This window comes from Rhinoderma darwinii, chromosome 12 (genome assembly GCF_050947455.1).
Source record: "Rhinoderma darwinii isolate aRhiDar2 chromosome 12, aRhiDar2.hap1, whole genome shotgun sequence".
Taxonomy (NCBI): domain Eukaryota; kingdom Metazoa; phylum Chordata; class Amphibia; order Anura; family Rhinodermatidae; genus Rhinoderma; species Rhinoderma darwinii.
The window spans coordinates 34,977,520-35,000,207 of NC_134698.1; the positions used below are offsets into that span (position 1 = coordinate 34,977,520).

At 42.6% G+C, this 22,688-nt stretch overlaps 1 protein-coding gene and 1 long non-coding RNA gene across 3 annotated transcripts in view; one reads left to right on the plus strand and one right to left on the minus strand.

The window, feature by feature from the left end:
* The window catches only part of LOC142664619 (uncharacterized), a 38,482-nt gene extending 23,710 nt beyond the window's left edge, over positions 1 to 14,772 (plus strand). The window contains exons 3-4 of the long non-coding RNA XR_012851340.1: positions 13,193 to 13,347; positions 14,673 to 14,772. This is a non-coding gene — a long non-coding RNA (uncharacterized LOC142664619). The remainder of the gene's footprint in view (positions 1 to 13,192; positions 13,348 to 14,672) is intronic.
* PAK6 (p21 (RAC1) activated kinase 6) overlaps positions 1 to 22,688 on the minus strand; it is a 197,473-nt gene that overhangs the window by 104,069 nt on the left and 70,716 nt on the right. The window lies entirely within an intron of this gene.

The following is a 22,688-nucleotide window of genomic DNA, read 5'->3' on the forward strand; positions in this document are numbered from 1 at the left end:
TACCACTCAGTACAGACCAGCGCATCCAAGCAACCACCTCATATATTCAGAAATAATGATGAAAAATAATAAATGATAAAGAGTATAGTAACATTCATATCTATCTTTCTTTTCATTTTATAATAGAACAGAAAAGGGGAGCCGCCAAGCTCATAACATGTACAGTTAGGTCACGTAAGATCAGTGGATCAGAATACGTAAATATATATATATATATATATATATATATATATATATATATATATATATATATATATATATATATATATATATATACACAGCCCCCTTGTCAGGAAGGCCATAATAAACACAGATGGAACCGATCACATGGCCAAGAGACCGAGACAATAAAGGCGAATAGAATACAATACAGATAAATCCATACAGAAGCGGGAAAGGGGAATGCAGGAAAATTCACAAGAAGGCACTATATGTAAAACCCTCGTTAAGCCCCTGGGGGGTCATAGAACCAAAATTGGAGCAGCTTCGGATTATCAGGGTGAAACCTGAATCCGAAGCTGCTACAATTTTGGGGCATTGCGCAGTTTAAGTTGGGACCCAGGGCAGGAAATTTGGACCGTAGGCTTTTACAGGAGGAGGCACGGTGGATTCACCGTCTTGGTTCTATGACCCCCCAGGGGCTTAACGAGGGTTTTACATATAGTGCCTTCTTGTGAATTTTCCTGCATTCCCCTTTCCCGCTTCTGTATGGATTTATCTGTATTGTATTCTATTCTCCTTTATTGTCTCGGTCTCTTGGCCATGTGATCGGTTCCATCTGTGTTTATTATGGCCTTCCTGACAAGGGGGCTGTGTGTGTGTATATATATATATATATATATATATATATATATATATATATATGTATATATTTACGTATTCTGATCCACTGACCTTACGTGACCTAACTGTACATGTTATGAGCTTGGCGGCTCCCCTTTTCTGTTCTATTATAAAATGAAAAGAAAGATAGATATGAATGTTACTATACTCTTTATTATTTATTATTTTTCATCATTATTTCTGAATATATGAGGTGGTTGCTTGGATGCGCTGGTCTGTACTGAGTGGTATTTCAACAGGGGTTATAAGTATTGCATTTTGTACCTGGACTGAGGGGGACACTGGCGGTGCCTGTGCTTAATCGGGCACTTGACCTTGCTATGTTACATTACACTGGGTCTTCACACAGTCTTAGTGTGCAGGCATATCGCCTGTCAACTGTGGCTTGCTCTTAGCCCTGCGCTTGTTGCGGGGGAATTGTGGCGGCTGTCAGCTGCTCTCTGCACTAAGTCCGGCCCGGCCTCTACAGCGCCTGCGCCGATCCTTTATGTCCCACTGTGCTCTCGCCCTGTCCTGCCTCTGTTCTAAGTCCCTCAGCTGCCCTACTGCGCAGACGTGCCGTTTTCAAACTATCTCGGCACTTTCGTCTATACGATTGCGCGGCTCGCCGGCTGTCATAGGCTTCTTTATACCTGGCCTCCTATTGGCTGTTTACTCTCCCCTGCTGCTCCTGTTGTCTAGCCTCGTCCTATTGGCGGTCATCCACGCACCCACCTCACGTCATCCTACACTCCCATAAGAGGAGTAGTTTTCTCGCGGCGCCGCCATTAGCCCCGTGTACCCCTGAGGACGCTACAAGTTAGCGAAACATGTCGGGGGGGCTTTATTGTTTTTAATCCCTGCCTCAGCCGGACTTACTGTCTGCATATAGATAGAGGCACTGGTTGCCTTTTGACTCACTGTGTGTTTGCTGACACTCGGCATTCACCGTAGCTATCAGATACTCTGCTGTGTTCTGTCCAGCTGTTTAATCTGACTTCGGTTTTTGGCAGTGAAATTTTAAACTTGTGTATGGTTTGTCCTTTGCTATACGTAGCTTAATAAAATTTGAAAATTTAAATTTAATTTCTATTGTCAATTGGGTGGTCAGGAAATAGGGTTCTGTTTGCCTGCAGGCATCCCTTCTCTGCCCAAGAAATAGCGAACTCCTTTGCTGACTATTATGGCAAGCTATATAACCTAAATAAAGATCCGAACATTAGTCAACCCTCCCAACAGCTTATTGATGGATTTTTGGACACTATCAAATTGCCCTCAATCTCGAGCGATACGCTGTCATGGCTCAACTTGCCCTTTACGTTATTGGAAATCCAGTTATTAAACAACTCAAAATCAATAAGTCACCTGGACCGAATGGTCTTACAAATGAATATTTTCAACATTTTTCTCATGTCATTTCTCCTCATCTATTATCGGTGTTTAACCGGTTAAGGACTAGGCTGTTTTACAGCTAAATGACCAGAGAAAATTTCAAAATTTTGCTATGCGCTTCTTTAGAGGACTATAACTCTGCAGGTGCATAAAGTTCATCTTTGAATTTTACACTCTTTTTAAAGGACAGATAGGGCTTTATTTTAGTGGCATTTGTCAGTATATATCATTTTTTTTTTCTCTAAAGTGGGCAAAATTGGGAAAAAATGCAAGACTTTAGAAATTGCATCAGTTTATGCTAGCATTTTTCACACATAGTATGGACCACGGACAAAATTTATTTCCTTTCACATTCTTCCACTTCTCCCGTGCATGGCGATACCAAATATGTGTGCTTTATTCACTGTGTGGGCATGTGTCAGGGCTTGGCATAAGATACTTTTTGGCCTTTTCGGTCCAGGAGTTCTGCATTTGATTTTAGCAGCATACTGTTTTCTGGGGGGGGCCTAATGCTGCTGAAACATTAGAATCACCCCATAAATTACTTCATTCACACAAGTAGACCCCACAAGGTTTCCTTCAAGGGGTTTATCATATTTTTATAATGTCCAGTTTTTTTCTGAAAGTTTCTTGAATAAGATGGAACAAAATAAAATGAGCATTTTTTTTTGCAAATGCGTCAGTTTATGCTAGCATTTTTAACACAGTATAGACCACAGACAAAATTAATCTCCTTTCACATTCTGCCACTTCTCATGTGCATGGGCATACAAAATACGTGTGCCTTATTTATCACATAGAGATGTAGGAGGGCGGACGATAGAAGAAGCTTATTTCACAAATCGCCTTTTTTCAAAGCTGGTTTTACAAAACTCAGAGTTTCTATAACACTTCCAAAATATCTGCTCTTGAAGCAGAGATCCCAAAATATTCATCTAGGGGTAGAATGGGAATTTATTTTTTGGGGTTTTCTAAAATAAGAAATTGCAGGTTTATGCAAATGGAGCTCTCCAGCAGATGAACTTTAGAAAATATGCAAAACATGACATCCACACCCCACCCATTCCCTCCCTCTCCCTTGGAGTAAAATCAGGGGAAAGAAAAATTTCATGTAGGCCAAATATATTTTCAACTAATTAACTAAAATCTAATAATTCAGAACAGTGTGGTATTTTTTTAAAACATGGGTCAATGCATAGGCCTGGTTGCGAGGGACAGAAATATCGGGAATCTTTGCGGTGCCCATCTTTTCTGCAGACGCGGCACATTTTCTGGGGGTTGCTTCTACCCCGCGTTCCAAATTATTATGCAAATGTTATTTTTTGCCGATTTTCCTAAATAGTCAATGCAAATGACAGTCAGTATAATCTTCAAGCCATCAACCTTTGGAGTATAATGTTAATTTTATTGAACAAATCTCCTAATGATAACAGATTTTATTTTAGAAGTAAAAAAACTCAAAATGCACGGTTTAAAATTATTATGCACAACAGAGATCAAAACATTTTAAAGATTGTAAAGAGAACTAAAATGGTAATTTGTTGAATTTGCAGCATCAGGAGGTCATATTTACAGAAACCAAAAGCTCTTTCAATCAAAAAATAACTTTGCAGGCCAAGTTACATGTTAAAGAGACTCTGTCACCACATTATAAGTGCCCTATCTCCTACATAAGGAGATGGGCACTGTAATGTAGGTCACAGTAATGCTTTTTATTTAAAAAAAACTATATTTTTTTTCACAAAGTTAGGAGCGATTTAATTTTATGCTAATTAGCTTTCTTAATGCCCAAGTGGGCGTACTTTTACTTGACCAAGTGGGCGTTGTACAGAGGAGTGCATGACGCTGACCAATCAGCATCATGCACTCCTCTCCATTCATTTACACTGCACTAGCGATATAGATATATCACTATGTGCAGCCTCATACACAAACCCTAACATTACTACAGTGTCCTGATAATGAATGCACATGAAATCCAGCCTGGACGTCATGTGTACTCAGAATCCTGACACTTCTGACTCTTTTTTTGTGAGATTCCAGCAACGGATACGAAATCTCGCGAGATCTCGGAGATAAACGAGATTTGGTTTCACTTGCCGGAATCTCACAAAAAAAGATTCAGAAGTGTCAGGATTCTGAGTACACATGACGTCCAGGCTGGATTTCATGTGTATTCATTATCAGGACACTGTAGTAATGTTAGGGTTTGTGTATGAGGCTGCACATAGTGATATATCTATATCGCTAGTGCAGTGTAAATGAATGGAGAGGAGTGCATGATGCTGATTGGTCAGCGTCATGCACTCCTCTGTACAACACCCACTTGGTCGAAAGTAAAAGTACGCCCACTTGGGCATTAAGAAAGCTCATTAGCATAAACTTAAATCGCTCCTAACTTTGTGAAAAAAGATCGTTTTTTTAAAAATAAAAAGCATTACTGACACCTACATTACAGCGCCGATCTCCTTATGTAGGAGATAGGGCACTTATAATGTGGTGACAGAGTCTCTTTAACATAGGACCCCTTCTTTGATATCACCTTAACAATTCTTTCATCCATTGAATTTGTGAGTATTTGGACAGTTTCTGCTTGAATATCTTTGCAGGATGTCAGAATAGCCTCCCAGAGCTTCTGTTTTGATGTGAACTGCCTCCCACCCTCATAGATATTTTGCTTGAGGATGCTCCAAAGGTTCTCAATAGGGTTGAGGTCAGGGGAACATGGGGGCCACACCATGAGTTTCTCTAATTTTATGCCCATAGCAGCCAATGACACAGAGGTATTCTTTTGCAGCATGAGATGGTGCATTGTCATGCATGAAGATAATTTTGCTACGGAAGGCACAGTTCTTTTTGTACCACGGAAGAAAGTGGTCAGTCATAAACTCTACGTACTTTTCAGAGGTAATTTTCACACCGTCAGGGACCCTAAAGAGGCCTACCAGCTCTCTCCCCATGATCCCAGCCCAAAACATGACTCCGCCACCTCCTTGCTGACGTCGCAGCCTTGTTGGGACATGGTGGCCATTCACTAACCATCCACTACTCCATCCATCTGGACCATCCAGGGTTGCACGGCACTCATCAGTAAACAACACGGTTTAAAAATTAGTCTTCATGTATTTCTGAGCCCACTGCAACCGTTTCTGCTTGTGAGCATTGTTTAAGGGTGGCCGAATAATAGCTTTATGCACACTTGCAAACCTCTGGAGGATCCTACACCTTGAGGTTCGCGAGACTCCAGAGGCACCAGCGGCTTCAAATACCTGTTTGCTGCTTTGCAATGGCATTTTAGCAGCTGCTCTCCTAATCCTATTAATTTGTCTGGCAGAAACCTTCCTCATTATGCCTTAATATGAACGATCCCGTCTGTGCTCTGAATCAGCCACAAATCTTTTCACAGCACGACGATCACGCTTAAGCTTTCTTGAAATATCCAATGTTTTCATACCTTGTCCAAGGTATTGCACTATTTCACGCTTTTCGGCAGCAGAGAGATCCTTTTTCTTTCGCATATTGCTTGAAACCTGTGGCCTGCTTAACAATGTGGAACGTCCTTCTTAAGTAGTTTTCCTTTGATTAGGCACACCTGGCAAATTATCACAGGTGTCTGAGATTGATTACAATGATAAAAAGAGCCCTAAGACACAATACCATCCATGAGTTTAATTGAAAAACTAATAAATGTTTATGACACTTAAATCCAATGTGCATAATAATTTGGAACACGGTGTATATATAATTATATATTCCCTACCTGCCTATTCTAATATAATAGAAGATAGAAAGGTAGATAGAAAAAAAAAAAAGATGGATGGATAGATTGTATAGAGAGATAGATAGAAATCTATCTATACGGAGTGTTTGGCTGTGTTCACACGACCTATTTTCAGAGGTAAACGAGGCGAATTATGCCTCGTTTTACGTCTGAAAATAGGGCTACAATACGTCGGCAAACATCTGCCCATTCATTTGAATGGGTTTGCCGACGTACTGTGCAGACGACCTGTCATTTACGCGTCAAACGACGACGTGTAAAATGACTGCCTAGGCAAAGAAGTGCAGGACACTTCTTTGCAACGTAATTTGAGCCGTTCTTCATTGAACTCAATGAAGAGCAGCTCAAGATTTACGAGCGTCAAAGACGCCTCGCATAATGCGAGGAGGAGCTTTTACGTCTAAAACGACGCAGCTGTTTTCTCCTGAAAACAGTCTGTTTTTTCCAGACGTAAAAGACAGTTCTCGTGTGCACATACCCTTTTATAGTGTAACACTTTTTTTTTGTAACTGTAATCTTGAAATCTTCTGCCAGCAATTCTCTTGAATCTCTTCTTCTCCTCACACTGAAACAATGTTCAATGTTTGAGGAGAAGAAAAGAGGCAGGAGATTTGCTGCCAGAAATGTCAAAATAAAAAATGTGATCGCTGTGATTGGGTGTCACAGCAATCACATGTTCAGGGACCAAAAGATTGGCCCCTGACACTCTGCCCAGTGCCCATGGCTGTTAGCAACAGCCAGGGCACAGAGCTGTGTGCACGTGGTCGCTCGTGCACAGTCACTGAAGTGCCGCCGTAATTAGTCTATACGGCGGACTTCAGAGACCCTGACCGCTGGCCGTAAAAACACAGCCAGTGGTCGGGAACCTGTTAGCCAAGCAACTGCATCTGGCTTCTTTCCTAAAGAAATGTTACAGGCATTAATAATAACTCTCCCGAAACCTGGCAAATCCCCAGATAGGCCCGAAAACTTTAGATCAATCACATTGTTGAACAGGGATTTAAAAATTTATGCTAAAGTCTTAGCCAATAGGCTTGTTGATATTCTACCTTCTTTGATTAAAAATGACCAAGTTGATTTTATTAAAAATAGGCAAAGGGTTGATGGTACTAGGAGACTGATCAATCTTCTCCACTTTGCTGAAGCACATAACATTCCTTCTCTGCTCTTACCACTTGATGCGGAGAAGGCCTTCAATAGGATCCACTGGGGTAATCTAAAATCGTTTTTGCATAAAATAGGTATAGTGGGTCCAATTGGTAGAGCTATCTAATGAGAGAAAACATCACCTGTGAGTTACTGGATATTAACATGCTGTATTCATTTATATCTTCTGCACACCGCCTGTGCATAACTGCCATCTACCACTATATGGTCACTACATGGTGGTAATAATGGTCTTTGTATAGTGTTTTTTATTCAGTAACAGTATGTGGTTATGGTGTGGCGGTATTATTCAGTAACAGTATGGGGGTATTAGTCAGTCGACTACGCTATTGTTTCCCGCCAAAAAAAACAGAAACCTTACGGAACGGAGACAAACGGAAATCATTACAAACATTACCATTAAAATCAATAGTAATGCAAACGGAAGCTATGGTTTCCGTTTGCTTTGCGTTCATGGGTTCCCCTGACGGAAAGGACTGACGGAAGCCATCAATGGAACCCCCGACACAGATGTGAACAGGTCCTAATTCATCACTTGGGGCCCCACTTTTAACCTTGCCCAGGGCCACACGTTCTAAAACCAGCCCTGGATACCGGATTCTTTGTTCGACTGGGAGGTAAGCAGTTCCAGAAGTATCTGGCAGCTGCTTATCTCCCCATCATTTCAAGCATTCAAGGTTCACCACCATAATCACCTTTTCTTCTACTTTTATATTGTTGGACTGAAGGGAGATAGGTGTTGAAAGCCCTTGGGCATTTAACAACAACTTCCCCACCCCCTCCGTATCCTGTCCAAGGGAATAGCTGGAAAATTTTATATATTATATATATATATACACACACACACATATACACACACACACCCTATTTCATCTACTTTGTTCTATGGTTTTTCTCCATTATATATAACTCTGTTCATTGGTTCCGTCGGACCTTTGCGTCATGGGAACCCTTGAACAGAATCCAAGCTGAAACAAACGGAAAGAATAGGATTCCGTTTGCATCACCATTGATTTCAATGGTGACGGATCCAGTGCAAATGGTTTCCGTTTGTCTCCGTTGTGTAAGGGTTCCGTCGTTTTGATGGAATGAATAGCGCAGTCGACTATGGTATTGATTCCCTCAAAACGACGGAACCCTTGCACAACGGAGACAAACGGAAACCATTTGCACCGGGTCCGTCACCATTAAATTCAATGGTGATGCAAATGGAAATGGTTTCAGTTTGTTTGTTTGGATTCTGTCCATGGGTTCCCCTGACGGAAAGCTCAGACAGAACCCATGTACGGAGTCCCGACGCAGATGAGAACAATACCTAACAAAATGCCAGGAATACACACACATTTGTTGTTACCAAGATAATAGAATTTTTCTTTGAATGTAATCGCCGCGTGGAGCAGATAATCCAAATTGAGCTAAAATAAGGAACAAATAAAAGCTCCTCATAAATGACACTGTACTTCCCGAGCTAATGCTTTCCTAGGGACGTTATCAGCTACTGACAGTATAGCCTTGCTCTACAGTCAGTGCAAGCCCCTCTGTTGGGTCACGCATATTTGTCATTGCTGTCAAATATAAAAGAATCATTAGTGTACCCAAATCCAATTGGACAGATTAGGAACTCTAGGTATAAGATGGTTTTCCTCACCTAATGGGAGGAACGCATCTGAGACGCAGGCACAGCGGAGTAGGCGGCTATGCAGGGATTTAAGCAATGAAAAACTATGGGTTTGCGCAGTCTAAAGGGTTAATATATGACCGGACATCAGAGTATGATCTGTGGGGGTCAGACACCTGGACCCCGCACCGTTACTGAGCACCGGACGTACATGCCGTAAGCAGTTGGCTCCGGCCATGGAAATACCGGCCAAGCTACAGTAGGCAGCTCTGCTCCTATTTAAGTGAATAGCAGCCGAGCTGCATTTCTCCAGCAAGGCCGCTTTGCTATGTACGGAGCCAACTTCTACCGGCTCTGTACATCGCATAATGGGCAACAACATCCGATGCCCGCAGGCCACTGGAGCGGCTGATCAGTGTGGGTTCCGGGTGTCGGTCCCGCACTGATGATATACTGATTACCTATCCGGTGGACAACCCCTTCAAAGAGGCTCGGTGACCATATTAGAAGTCCCCTATCTCCTACATAATCTGATCGTCACTGTAATGTAGATAACAGTGGTATTTATTTTGAAAAACAATTTTTGAGCAAGTTATGAGCAATTTTAGATTTATGTTAATTAGTTTCTTAATAGACGACTGGGTGTGTTTTTACTTTTTACCAACTGGGCGTTGTGGAGAGAAGTATAGGACGCTGACCAATCAGCGTCATACACTTCTCATTGTTCCAGCCCAGCTTCTTTCACTGCAAAATCACACTGTGCACAATCACATTGTGCAGTGAAAGAAGAGGGGCTGGAACAGTGAGAAGTGTATGACGCCGATTGGTCACCATCATACACTTCTCTCCACAACGCCCAGTTGCTGGGGCGTAGCTAAAGGCTCATGGGCCCGATGCAAAAGTTCTTATTGGGGGCCCCCCCTACGCAAACATCTCATGGACGACGGTCCGCAGCTTTCAGCTGCGTCTCCCAAGTGACCCAACAATGCAGCACTAGCAGCCAGGGGCGTCACTAAGGACTTAAAATGTCAGGGGAAATAGCCACAATACATATATGTCCACCCAAAAGAACAGAGTGTGAGTGTGAGTGTGAGTGTGTGTGTGTGTGTGTGTGTGTAGGAGACAGCATAGCATATCTATAGCACTACGACCCTATAAACTATGGATAGGATTAGATACACAGCTCAGCAGACAGTATCACACATTATAGGATTAGATACAGTGGCTCAGCAGACAGTATTACACATGATTGGATTAGATACAGTGGCTTAGCAGACCGTATCACACATGACAACATGTAGAAAAGAAGACAGCACGGCACTCACTCACCCCTCTCATATGCAAAAGGTTTCTCTTTATTCCAAAATTGAGGCAGGCAATACGGGATTCAAAAGACAACAGAGCCGACTGTTTCACGTCCTTCAGAATGGTGAGTGCAGTGCGGTCTTCTTTTCTACATGTTGTCATTTGCTGAAACTAACTTCAACATGCACTGAGCACCGCCAGACAAAGACTGTCGAACCACAGGTCCCAGCGAGCTGAAGCACAGAGTCTGTAACATTGCAAGCGAAGGCAGTGCCAACCATTTTTAATTTCTACATGTTGCACAGTATCACACATAATAGGATTAGATATAGGGCTCAGCAGACCGTATCACACATGATAGGATTAGGTACAGTGGCTCAGCAGACAGTATCACACGATTGGATTAGATATAGGGCCCAGCTCGCTGACATTGCGGCTCCAGCGCTGGACCCAGGAAAGGTAAGAATAATAATTGTTTTGCTTCTTTATGTGTTACTAATTATTTTTTTGCGCGTTTGTGCTTTTTTACAAGTTTAGTTGTTGGACTACGTCGGGTTCGAGGACTACTTCAATGACAGCGTTTTTTTATTCTCAATAAAATGGTTAATGGGGGTTGTGTTTTTTTATTTCAATAAAATATTTTTTCTATGTGGTTGTATTTTATTAAACTTTATTATTACCGCCTTAGTATTAGCTGCTGGCTGATTGACAATCTCCATTACTAAGGCGGGGCTTAATATTAGCAGGTGCTAACACTAACCCCCATTATTACCCAGGTACCCTCCGCCACCAGGGGTGCTGGGAAGAGCCGGGTACGAACCAGTATCCGACCAATTGTAGTGACGGCCAGGCAGCAGGGCGGCCGCAGGCTGGCAGTATTAGGCTCGGGAAGGCCAAAAAACAGTGGCCCTTCCCGACCTGGTAATGCTAGCCTGCTGCTGCTTTGTTGTATCTGGCTGGTTATGAAAATTGGGGGGGACCCCACATCATTCTTTCCAATTATTTTTTATTTTTATTTTTTTAAATGACGTGGAGTCCCCCCCATTTTTCATAACCAGCCAGATACAATAAAGCAGCAGCAGGCAGCATTACCAGGATGGGAAGGGCCGCTGTTTCTGGCCTTTCCCATCCTGATAATACCAGCCTGTGGCTGCCCCATTGCCCGACCATCACTACAGATGGTCATGTACTGGATCGTACCCGGCTTTTCCCAGCACCCCTGGCGGCGGTGGTTACGGAGCTAATAAAGGGGGTTAGTTTTCGCCTCTGCACCGGCTAACACTAAGCCCCGCCTTAGCAATAGATGTCAATCAGCCGGCGGCCAGTACTAAGGCGGTAGTAATATAGTTTAAAAAAAAACAAAACACAAAGATATAGAAAAAATATTTTATTGAAATGAAAAAAAAAAAAACACACACAACCCTGATTATCCATTTTATTGATAGTAAAAAAAAAGCCGTCATTGAAGTAGTCCTGGAATCTGACATAGTCCAACGACCGAACCTGTAAGAAAACACACAAAAAACGATTAGTAACACGTGTTAGACTTAGATACAGGGCCCATGTGTGATACTGCCTGTGGGACCCTGTATCTAAGCCTACCACAAGGTAGGCTTAGATACAGGGTCCAGCAGACAGTAATCTTATACAGTATAAGATTAGTGTGTGCTGGGGCCCTGTACTAAACCTACCGTGTGGTAGGCTTAAATGCAGGGCCCATCAGATAGGATCACACGTGGGGCCTGTATTTAAGCCTACCATGTGATTGGCTTAGATACAGGGCCCAACAGACAGCATCACACAATCTGTGATCCTGTCTCATGGGCCCTCTAAGCTTGCTAAATCATAGGCTTAAAGGGGTTGTCCAGTCTCTAAACATTGATGGCCTATCCTCAGGATAGGCCATCAATAGCGGATGCGTCGAAGTCCGTCTCCCGGGGGCCAGCCAATCAGCTGTTTTGAAGGGGCCGCAGCACTCGTACGAGAGCTACTTCACCTTCATTTCCCTTACTCGCTCAGACTGTGAATCACTGACATGGATTCAGTGTGAGCAAGTAACCGGAATGAAGGGGAAGCAACTCTCGTACGAGTGCTGCCGATTGGCGTGCTCCCGGGAGTTGGACCCTGCCCATCAGTTTCAGCAGACGGGGATATTAATCTTACCCTCCTCTTCAACCGCGGCAGAAGTCCTGTCCTGACTCTATTCAGGATCACTATGTTGTGCGCGGCACATAGCGTTGTGACGTCATGAGCTGCGCACAGCGCTGTGACGTCATGACCTCTGCTGCGCTCCGCTCCGGAACCCGGAAAGTAAGTACTGTCAGTTACTATAGTAACAGGGGCCCGTGGCTCGAGTCACTATAGTAACTTTTTATTGATGTGGTGCGGGGGGAGCTGCAGGCTCCCTGGCTTCGGGGCCCAGGTGCAATTGCGACCGCTACGACCCCTATAGCTACGCCACTGCCCAGTTGGTAAAATATAAAAGCAAGCCCAGTTGTCTTAAGAAACTAATTAGCATAAATCTAAAATTGCTGATAACTTGCTCAAAAATGATTGTTTTTCAAAATGAAAACCACTTATCTACATTACAGCGCCGATCAGATTATGTAGGAGATAGGGCACTTATAATATGGTGACAGAGCCTCTTTAACATAGTTCCCAACCGTCCCGGATCCGGCGGGACAGTCCCGGTATTTCACCACTGTCCCGGCGTCCCGGGTGGTCTGAACAATGTCCCGCCCTGCCCTGGACACTCCCTGTTGCCAGCCACACACACCCCCCCCCCCTGCAACGACGCTGCCTGCGCTCAGCGTGACCACATCACTGACGCTTAGCGCAACACAGCAGCATCCTGCCTGGAGCAGGGGAGCAGAGCGTAGCATACACACTGGAGCAGAGCACTGCAGAGAAAAGAAGCGAAAGGAGAGTGAGTACAGAGTTTATATTTAGTGCCTGGAAACACTAGCATTTCTAAAATCATAAAATAAATGACATTATTTTATGATTTCAGAAATAGTATAAGTGGTAATGAAAAAAAAAAACATTTCTCCATTGCGCATCTATCTATTATCGCATTTCTATATATCTCATTTCTATCTATCTCATAGCTCCCAACCGTCCTGGATCCAGCGGAACAGCCCCGGTTTCTCACCGCTGTGCCGCCGTCCTGGGCGGTCTGAAAAATATCCTGCTGGGTTCCGCGGCGCCCCGGACACTCCTGTTAGTCAGCCACGCCCCCCAATGGCGTAATACCTGCAGCCAGGTATGACATTATTTTATGATTTAAGAAACACTAGTGTCTCCAGGCACATTGTTTTTATAGTGTAGATAAACGTTTAAACAAACTTCTGACATGTCATAGCGCTCAGCCGCTCCGTGTCCGTTTGGCTTTTTCCGGAAATCAATGTATCGGAGGATGGGCTCAATACAAAGTCTATGAGCCGTACTCTGATACATCGACTTTCCGGAAAAAGCCGAACAGACACGAAGTGGCTGAGCGCTCACACGAGCGCTTCTTTTTAGCGATAGGTGGGGTCTCAGTGCTCTGACCCCCACCAATCCAAACTTCTGACATGTCACTATGACATGTCAGAAGTTTGTTAAATGTTTAGCTACTCTATAAATATAAAAATGCCTAAATGGATGCTCCGTATGGAGTAGAGGTTATTCAGTCCCTACAAATTCATAACCTATCCTCAGGATAGGCCATCAAAAGATTATGGGTCGGGGTCTGACTACCAGGACCTCCGCTGATCAGCATTCTTGAAGGGGGTGCAGCGCTTGTATGCTTCCCCTTCGTTTTTTCTTGCTTACCGTGAATCTCCGACATAGATGCAGCGGCGATTCACAGTATTGCAGCCTTCTAACTTTGAAGTGAATTGGGAGAACAGGCTGAAATACCTGTGAATCGCCGCTGCATCTGTGTTGGAGATTCACAGTGAGAAAGAAAAAACGAAGCGCTGCACACACTTCAAAGCAGCTGATCGGCAGGGGTCCCGGGAGTCGGACCCCGACCCATCAGCTATTGATGGCCTATCCTGAGAAGGGCCATCAATTTTTAGGGATTGCAAAACCCCTTTAAAGCGGTTTTCCCACAAGCACATGTATCCCCTATCCACAGAATAGGGGGTACATGTGTGATCGCTGGGAGTCTGACCACTGGGACCCTCAGTGATGAGATCGAGGGACTGATATTCTCCCGAAGTGCTCCATGAGAATGGAGTGCTAGTGCACTTGCTCGACCATTGCTTCATTAATTTTTATGGAGCTGCCGGAGACAGCGGTCCCCTAAGTCCCTAGAAATGAATGGAGCGCTGGCCACTTCGGGGGACTTTCGGTCCCTAGTTCTCATCGCTGTGGGCCCCAGTGGTCAGACCCCCAGCGATCACACATGTATTCCCTATCCTGTGGATAGAGGATACCTGTGTTTGTAGGGAAAACCCTTTTAATTTGTAATATATGACGTTTCAGAAGTTCATTGATGTCTAGTTTCTATTGCGTCACAGGGGAGAAGACAGAAGTCGCTGAAGGTGACTAAGATTTTTTATTCTTCATATTATGAAGTTTATTTTTTTGTTTGTTTTGCAGGTTCAGCTGGACTGTTCTGACTACGTAATAGATTAGTTGAACTACTGCGATGAGCTAAGTTTTTGTTTTTTTTAATAAACTGGTGAAAGAAGTTTGTGTTGGGAAGTCCTTATTTCAATAAAAAAAATATTTTCTTATGTGTCTGTGTTTTCTTTAATACTTTAATAGCGCCTTAGTAATGGCAGCAGTCTGATTGACAGCATCCATTACTAAGGTGGGGCTTGGTGTTTGCCAGTAAAAAGGCTGCAACTAAAATTTTTGTAGCAACTCGCGTATTTCGCGGCGTATTCTATGGATGTTATTGGAGCTGTTTTTCAATGGAGTCAATGAAAAACTGCTCCAAAAACTTCTCAGAAAGGGACATGAACTTTTTCGCAGGCATCTTTTTACGCAACGTATTTTGACAGCGACACGTAAAATTACACCTCGTGGTAACAGAACACTGTAAAACCCATTGAAAGCAATGGGCAGATGTTTGTAGGTGTAATGGAGCCGTTTTTTCAGGTGTAAAACGCCCGAATTACGTCTGAAAACACTGCGTGTGAACATACCCTTACACAACAGGAAAAAAAAATCCCCATCATGTAACTCTGCTACCCGTCAATTGAAAAGTCATCCACCACAGGGTCTCCCTCTTGACTTTCATTGTTCTCAGCCTTTTGGTTTGTCCTGCAGCTGCTGCCGCCGTGATGAGCAAATGTTATACCCAAGATAGGAAAAGTAACACAAAGACGACATAACCGGATCCATAATATCTGTGATATCCAGACAGTCTAGAGATCCGCAGTGAGAATGTGCGTGTGTTATTTGAAGAAGGATCTAGCCGTGATTTGATATGCTTATGCAGGATATTGGGCGTGGCTTAAAATGTCCCTCTTCCCGAATTCAAAAGTTGGGCGGTATGTCCAAGTATGGATGAAGTATAGTGGTCGGGGAAAGGTCTTGGCATGTGTAAAGTAAGGGGGGGTCAGGAAGAGGTCTTGACATGTTGTTGGGGAGGAGTTATCCATGTTATAATAGGGGTAAAGTGTGTTATGTTAACAGTGTGGAGTTAGTTGCCAGCAAAGTTAGGTCCATTTTGGAGGTGCAGAGTGTTTACAATATAAGCTGGCTATGGTGCAGCTGTATTTGGGCTCCTGGCAGTGGTTTGGGGCCCCAGGAGTGAAAGAACAGAAATTTGGTGCACAAGGTTTTAACCTGGGTTCCCTTGAGTCAGTGTTTGTTTGCGGCCAAGGGTAAAAAGGTCCTCGAGTGCACGGTTATGGTTTACATAAATTTTGAGTGGTCTAAACAATTTTATTTAACCCCTTAATACCGAAGGTGTTTTAAACCTTAGTGACCAGAGCAATTTTCGCAGTTTTGCTATTCACAGATGTAACGCAGTATAACTCTGTATGTGTTTTATGTATCGATGTGAATTTTGCACTGTTTTCTTGGGACATGTAGTACTTCCTTTTTGTGGTATATATGTATAGGTAACATTTTTGTTACTTTTTTTTTATAGCCGTGGAAAGAAAAAAAAAAAAAGAAACATTTTGATTTTTCATCATTTAAAATGTAACAGTTTGAAAATAAAAGTAATTGTATCATACAAATATATTGAAATATATTTCCTGATCATAAGGACACCTGACTTGGAGGTGTAGTTTATTTTTTTTGACCAGAAATAGAGTATAAAACACAAGTGCCCCTTTTTTCAATTGCGCACTAAAATGTCTTCATTTTGTTTTTTACACCATGCTATTAAAGAGGCTCTGTCACCAGATTTTGCAACCCCTATCTGCTATTGCAGCAGATCGGCGCTGCAATGTAGATTACAGTAACGTTTTTATTTTTAAAAAACTAGCATTTTTGGCCAAGTTATGACCATTTTTGTATTTATGTAAATGAGGCTTGCAAAAGTCCAAGTGGGTGTGTTTAAAAGTAAAAGTCCAAGTGGGCGTGTATTATGTGAATCAACTGTAGCCTCTGGTGCCGGTGTCCTCGCTCGTCTGACACGATGCAGGACCTGTGAGTGACGACACAGCGTGATCTCTCGAGAACACGCTGTCTGCACTGCCAGAAGCTGGGCGTTCTGAAGAGAAGTGGATGATACTTCTCATCAGAGCGCCCAGCTAGTAAAAGTATTAAAAACGCCCCGATGTACGCACATAATACACGCCCACTTGGACTTTTACTTTTAAACACACCCACTTGGACTTTTGCAAGCCTCATTTACATAAATACAAAAATGGTCATAACTTGGCCAAAAATGCTCGTTTTTTAAAAATAAAAACGTTACTGTAATCTACATTGCAGCGCCGATCTGCTGCAATAGCAGATAGGGGTTGCAAAATCTGGTGACAGAGCCTCTTTAATGTATGGGTAATGGACTTGAAGTCCAATAAATAATGGTAAAAAAAACATTGTGTTCTACAAACTAGACACTCTAAAAAGTCTATTTCTAGCAGTTCAATTTCTGTTTTAACCCTTCACACTTTTTACAGAAATTGCTCAAACTTGGGCCAAAAAAATTTAAATTGCATTTGTTTTTACAAAAGTGTAAATTTTCTTAAGCCATTTCAAAACACCATATGGCATATTGGTAAAAGTGACACCTTTCCACATTCTGCTATTTCTCCAGTGTACGGTGATACCAAATATGTGTATCTAATCTATTATATGAACCCGTTATAAGGCATATCATAGAAGGAGTCTATTTTGGCCTTTGGAGGCATTTTTACGCCAGAGTTGATTTTAGGGAACCACGCTATATTTGCCGTAGTACTGCCGGTCATTTTGACAAGTATAAATGTCCTGCTAATATTCATCTAGGGGTATAATGAGTATTTTGAATAGGACAGTATGATAAATTTCAAAGCATGGATAGTTACAGAGACCAGGATTAGAGGGACATGTCACTTTTGTGTCTGTGTGAACAGTGCTTAGCATGAACACATCCTTGCGGTCATTACATTTTATTGCAAGAAGGTTTCCACTGCAAAGACCACTTGATTCCCCCATTCTCAGGCATTTTCTCACAAGTTCCTGTGGCAAGCCCCTACTGTTTTTGCGGATTGTTCCGCAAGTCCCTGTGTCAGCGCCATGCAGGTGCTTGTACAAGGGGACGCTGGTATAGAAGTTATCAGTGTACAACTGATAACCCTTAATCAGCAGAGGCTGCATCAAGTCCCAGACTATTTTGCCACTGCATCCTAGCTCACTGGGACATCCTGGGGGGTTAATATCATGGTCTTTGCCTTCTTAAATTCTAAATGCAGATGTGTAGCCTGTACTGCTCTCACAGAGCTTGTAGATTTTAACCCCATATTTTTCTCTCTTTGAGGGGGATGTACTGGCGGAATGAGAGCCTGTCTGTGTAACTCATCGGCGATTCATCCACCGCTAGGTTTTTTCTGGGTTGTACACGGCCAAAAATGACACCTCCAAAATTTTTATCAGGGGCCTTATTTTATACAGGCGGTCGCGGTCTGGATCACTACGGGGGAGGGGGCCTGGTGATTGTCGTTAAAATGAAGGAAGCGCATTAGCACTTCATATCTGTTTCTGGTCATAATGGCTGGAAAAACAAGTGTGGCATGTGTTCGGCTTGTTGCCCGATATGACCGGATTGAGGGCTTTTAAACTAACCCCATGTTGACGATGAGCCCCAATTTTTTTTAAGTTTGCCAGTATTTGTGGGGTGCCACTGCTTTGCATAGGCGGACGTTGGCTTTTCAGCGAAGAATTTGCGAGCATACAGATTGGTTTGGTTAACAACCAGCTCCAATAGATCATCTGTAATGAATGTTTAAAAAAAAATAAATAAATAAATAAATCGAGGGCTGTAAAATTTTCCACATTAATATTTATCCCTAGTGTGGCAATAAATTCTGGGATATTAGGGGAAAATGACTCTGTGGGTACCCACTCAATATATTCTGGGGGAATATCGTAGGCCGTGTTTTGTGGTACTTCTGCGACATGCCCTGTGCGTGTGGAATCTGCAGCGACCCTTGCATTTGCAGAAAGCGTATCACTGTGAGACAACATGTCTACCTCGGACGCGGTTTCTGTATCGCTTTCATCAGAGTCAGAAATTAACATGGCGTATGCCTCTTCAACCGTGAACCTTCTATGGGCCATTGTAATTACATACGACAAAGACTGTAACCAGACGCACACAAATTTATTATTTTTTCTTTACTTTTTTTCTTTTTTCATAGACAAAAATACACGGACGTCACAAAAGCACGCTTCACAAAACACTGATGTCGAACAAACACGTAAACTATAAAAAAATGTTTTTTACATTGTGTGTGTATATATATATATATATATATATATATATATATATATATATATATATATATATATACACACACACATACACATACACACACACACACACACATATACACACACACACACACACACACTACCGTTCAAAAGTTTAGGGTCACTTAGAAATTTCCTTATTTTTGCAAGAAAAGCACAGTTTTTTTCAATGAAGATAACATTAAATTAATCAGAAATGCACTCTATACATTGTTAATGTGCTAAATGACTATTCTAGCTGCAAACGTCTGGTTTTTAATACAATATCTACATAGGTGTATAGAGGCCCATTTCCAGCAACCATCACTCCAGTGTTCTAATGGTACATTGTGTTTGCTAACTGTGTTAGAAGGCTAATGGATGATTAGAAAACACTTGAAAACCCTTGTGCAATTATGTTAGCACTACTGTAAACAGTATTGCTGTTTAGAGGAGCTATAAAACTGACCTTCCTTTGAGCTAGTCGAGAATCTGGAGCATTACATTTGTGCGTTCAATTAAACTCTCAAAATGGCTAGAAAAAGAGAGCTTTCATGTGAAACTCGACAGTCTATTCTTGTTCTTAGAAATGAAGGCTATTCCATGCGAGAAATTGCCAAGAAACTGAAGATTTCCTACAACGGTGTGTACTACTCCCTTCAGAGGACAGCACAAACAGGCTCTAACCAGAGTAGAAAGAGAAGTGGGAGGCCCCGCTGCATAACTGAGCAACAAGACAAGTACATTAGAGTCTCTAGTTTGAGAAATAAATGCCTCATAGGTCCTCAACTGGCAGCTTAATTTAATAGTACTCGCAAAACACCAGTGTCAACGTCTACAGTGAAGAGTCGACTCCGGGATGCTGGCTTTCAGGGCAGAGTGGCAAAGAGAAAGCCATATCGGAGACTGGCTAATATTAGGAAAAGATTAATATGGGCAAAAGCCCACAGACATTGGACAGAAGAAGATTGGAAAAAAGTGTTATGGACAGACGAATCGAAGCTTGAGGTGTTTGGATCACACAGAAGAACATTTGTGAGACGCAGAACAACTGAAAAGTTGTTGGAAGAGTGCTTGACGCCATCTGTCAAGCATGGTGGAGGTAATGTGATGGTCTGGGGTTGCTTTGGTGCTGGTAAAGTGGGAGATTTGTACAAGGTAAAAGTGATTTTGAATAATGAAGGCTATCACTCCATTTTGCAACGCCATGCCATACCCTGTGGACAGCGCTTGATTGGAGCAAATTTCATCCTACAACAGGACAATGACCCAAAGCACACCTCCAAATTATGCAAGAACTATTTAGGGAAGAAGCAGGCAGCTGGTATTCTATCTGTAATGGAGTGGCCAGCGCAGTCACCAGATCTCAACCCCATAGAGCTGTTGTGGGAGCAGCTTGACCGTATGGTACGCAAGAAGTGCCCATCAAGCCAATCCAATTTGTGGGAGGGCCTTCTGGAAGCATGGGGTGAAATTTCTCCCGATTACCTTAGCAAATTAACAGGTAGAATGCCAAAGGTCTGCAATGCTGTAATTGCTGCAAATGGAGCATTCTTTGACGAAAGCAAAGTTTGAAGGAGAAAATTATTATTTCAAATAAAAATCATTATTTCTAACCTTGTCAATGTCTTGACTATATTTTCTAGTCATTTTGCAACTCATTTGATAAATGTAAGTGTGAGTTTCCATGGAAAACACAAAATTGTCTGAATGACCCCAAACTTTTGAACGGTAGTGTATATGTATATATATATATATATATATATATATATATATATATATATATTATTTTTTTTTACACAAAAAAATACAGACGTCACACACGTACGCTACACAAAAACCCTAGGCTAACCCTAGACTAAACTAAACCTAGGCTAACCCTAGACTAAACCTAGGCTAACCCTAGACTAAACCTAGGCTAACCCTAGACTAAACCTAGACTAAACCTAGGCTAACCCTAGACTAAACCTAGGCTAACCCTAGACTAAACCTAGGCTAAATCTAGGCTAACCCTAGACTAAACCTAGGCTAACCCCAGACTGACTAGAATAGAATCTAGACTAACCCCAAGGATAACCCTAGCCTAGGTATACAACTGAAGTTTATATAAAGTTTATATATTAGATTTTCAGTAATTTAGAGTCATTGATTCACAATTCTCTCTCCGTCTCTTCTCATACAAAGTAACAAGTGTGAGGAGAGACAGAGACAGGTAGGAGAAAAACTTTGTTTACATTTTGTGATCACTATGAATGGTTCTCACAGTGATCACATGAACGGAGACAACTGTTATTGGTCTCCGATCATCACTCTGAAGCCTTGGCTGTTGCTAACAACCTTGGCTTCAGAGGCAGATTATGCAATGCCTGCAAAAAACACTCCGATGCGGCCCCCTCCCTACCAAACCACTCAGATGCGGCACTTGCTATTGAGTGCCGCATCTGAGGGGTTAAATATGATCGGAGACCACTGCTAGTGGTCTCAAATTGTTGTCCTGAAGCACGAGGCTGTTAGCAGCATCCCGGCCTTTAGGAGATCCCCGCACGATGCCAGAAAAGTTCTTCTGAAGTGCAGACGTGAAAAGCCGACACTTCAGAAGAACTACCATAAACGACCGAAGTAAAAACACTATACGCCGGTCGTTAAAGGGTTAATGCCTCCAAGGACACATTTTGATGTGATGTTTTTATTCATATTGAATTGGTTATTTATCTGTATTTAAAGGTTCTGATATTGAAAATGTTGAAGGATAATAAAATTGGCTGCTGTGGCCTTTTAGGCTGGGTTCCCACGTAGCGTAAACGCTGCTGAATTTTCGCAACGGAAGTAGCAGCAAAGTGGGTGAGATTTAGTAAATCTCATGCCCACACTGCGGGAAAAAAACACAGAAAAATCGTTAACTTGACCTGCGGTGCGGAATTTAATTCCGCAGCACGTCAACTTATGCTGCGATTTTCCGTTGCGGGGTTTGTCCATTGAATACAAAACCCGCAATAGAAAGCCAAGCGTTGCGACTTTTGCAGCGTAACCACGACATTTACGGAGCAAAAAACGCAATGCCGAAAGAAAAAATAAAATCATACTTACCCAGGACGCCCTCCTCCTTCCTGCAGTCCGGCCTCATAGGATGACGTTGCATCCCATGTGACCGCAGCAGCCAATCACAGGCTGGATCATCACATGGCCTGCAACGTCATCAAGGGAGGCTGGAGCAGACTTCAGAGGAGGTTGGGGGTAAGTATGTACAGCTTTCTTTCGCAGCGGAATTACCATCTGAAAAATTGCACCACAAGGTGGTGCGATTTTTCGGACAGAATGTCCTGTGGGTTCCTGGTCGGACACACTGCGTGATTTTTACGCAGCGTACCCGTCCCATGGGAACCCGGCATTAAAACCAAAATTTGTGTCAGTGGTTAGGGGAATTTTGGGGAAGTCTGAGAATTTCTATAAAGTAAGTAGGGGAGGAATGGGGGGGGGGGGATTTAAGGTAAATTAAGGTCGAGCAGTCCGGAATCCCACCAATCATGGTGGAGGATGCCTCCCAAAGTCTACAAAAGCTCCTGCTGATCCCTACAAATGATAAATTTGTCAAGTGACCACTAAACCTTCTTTATAGAATTGAGAGGCTGTAAGAAGAGAGTTGTAGTTTGTCTTCTGCATTCATTAACCGAAGGTCGAAACAGGAACAAGAATCTTCAGACCTGGGGCAAAGAGGCAGGT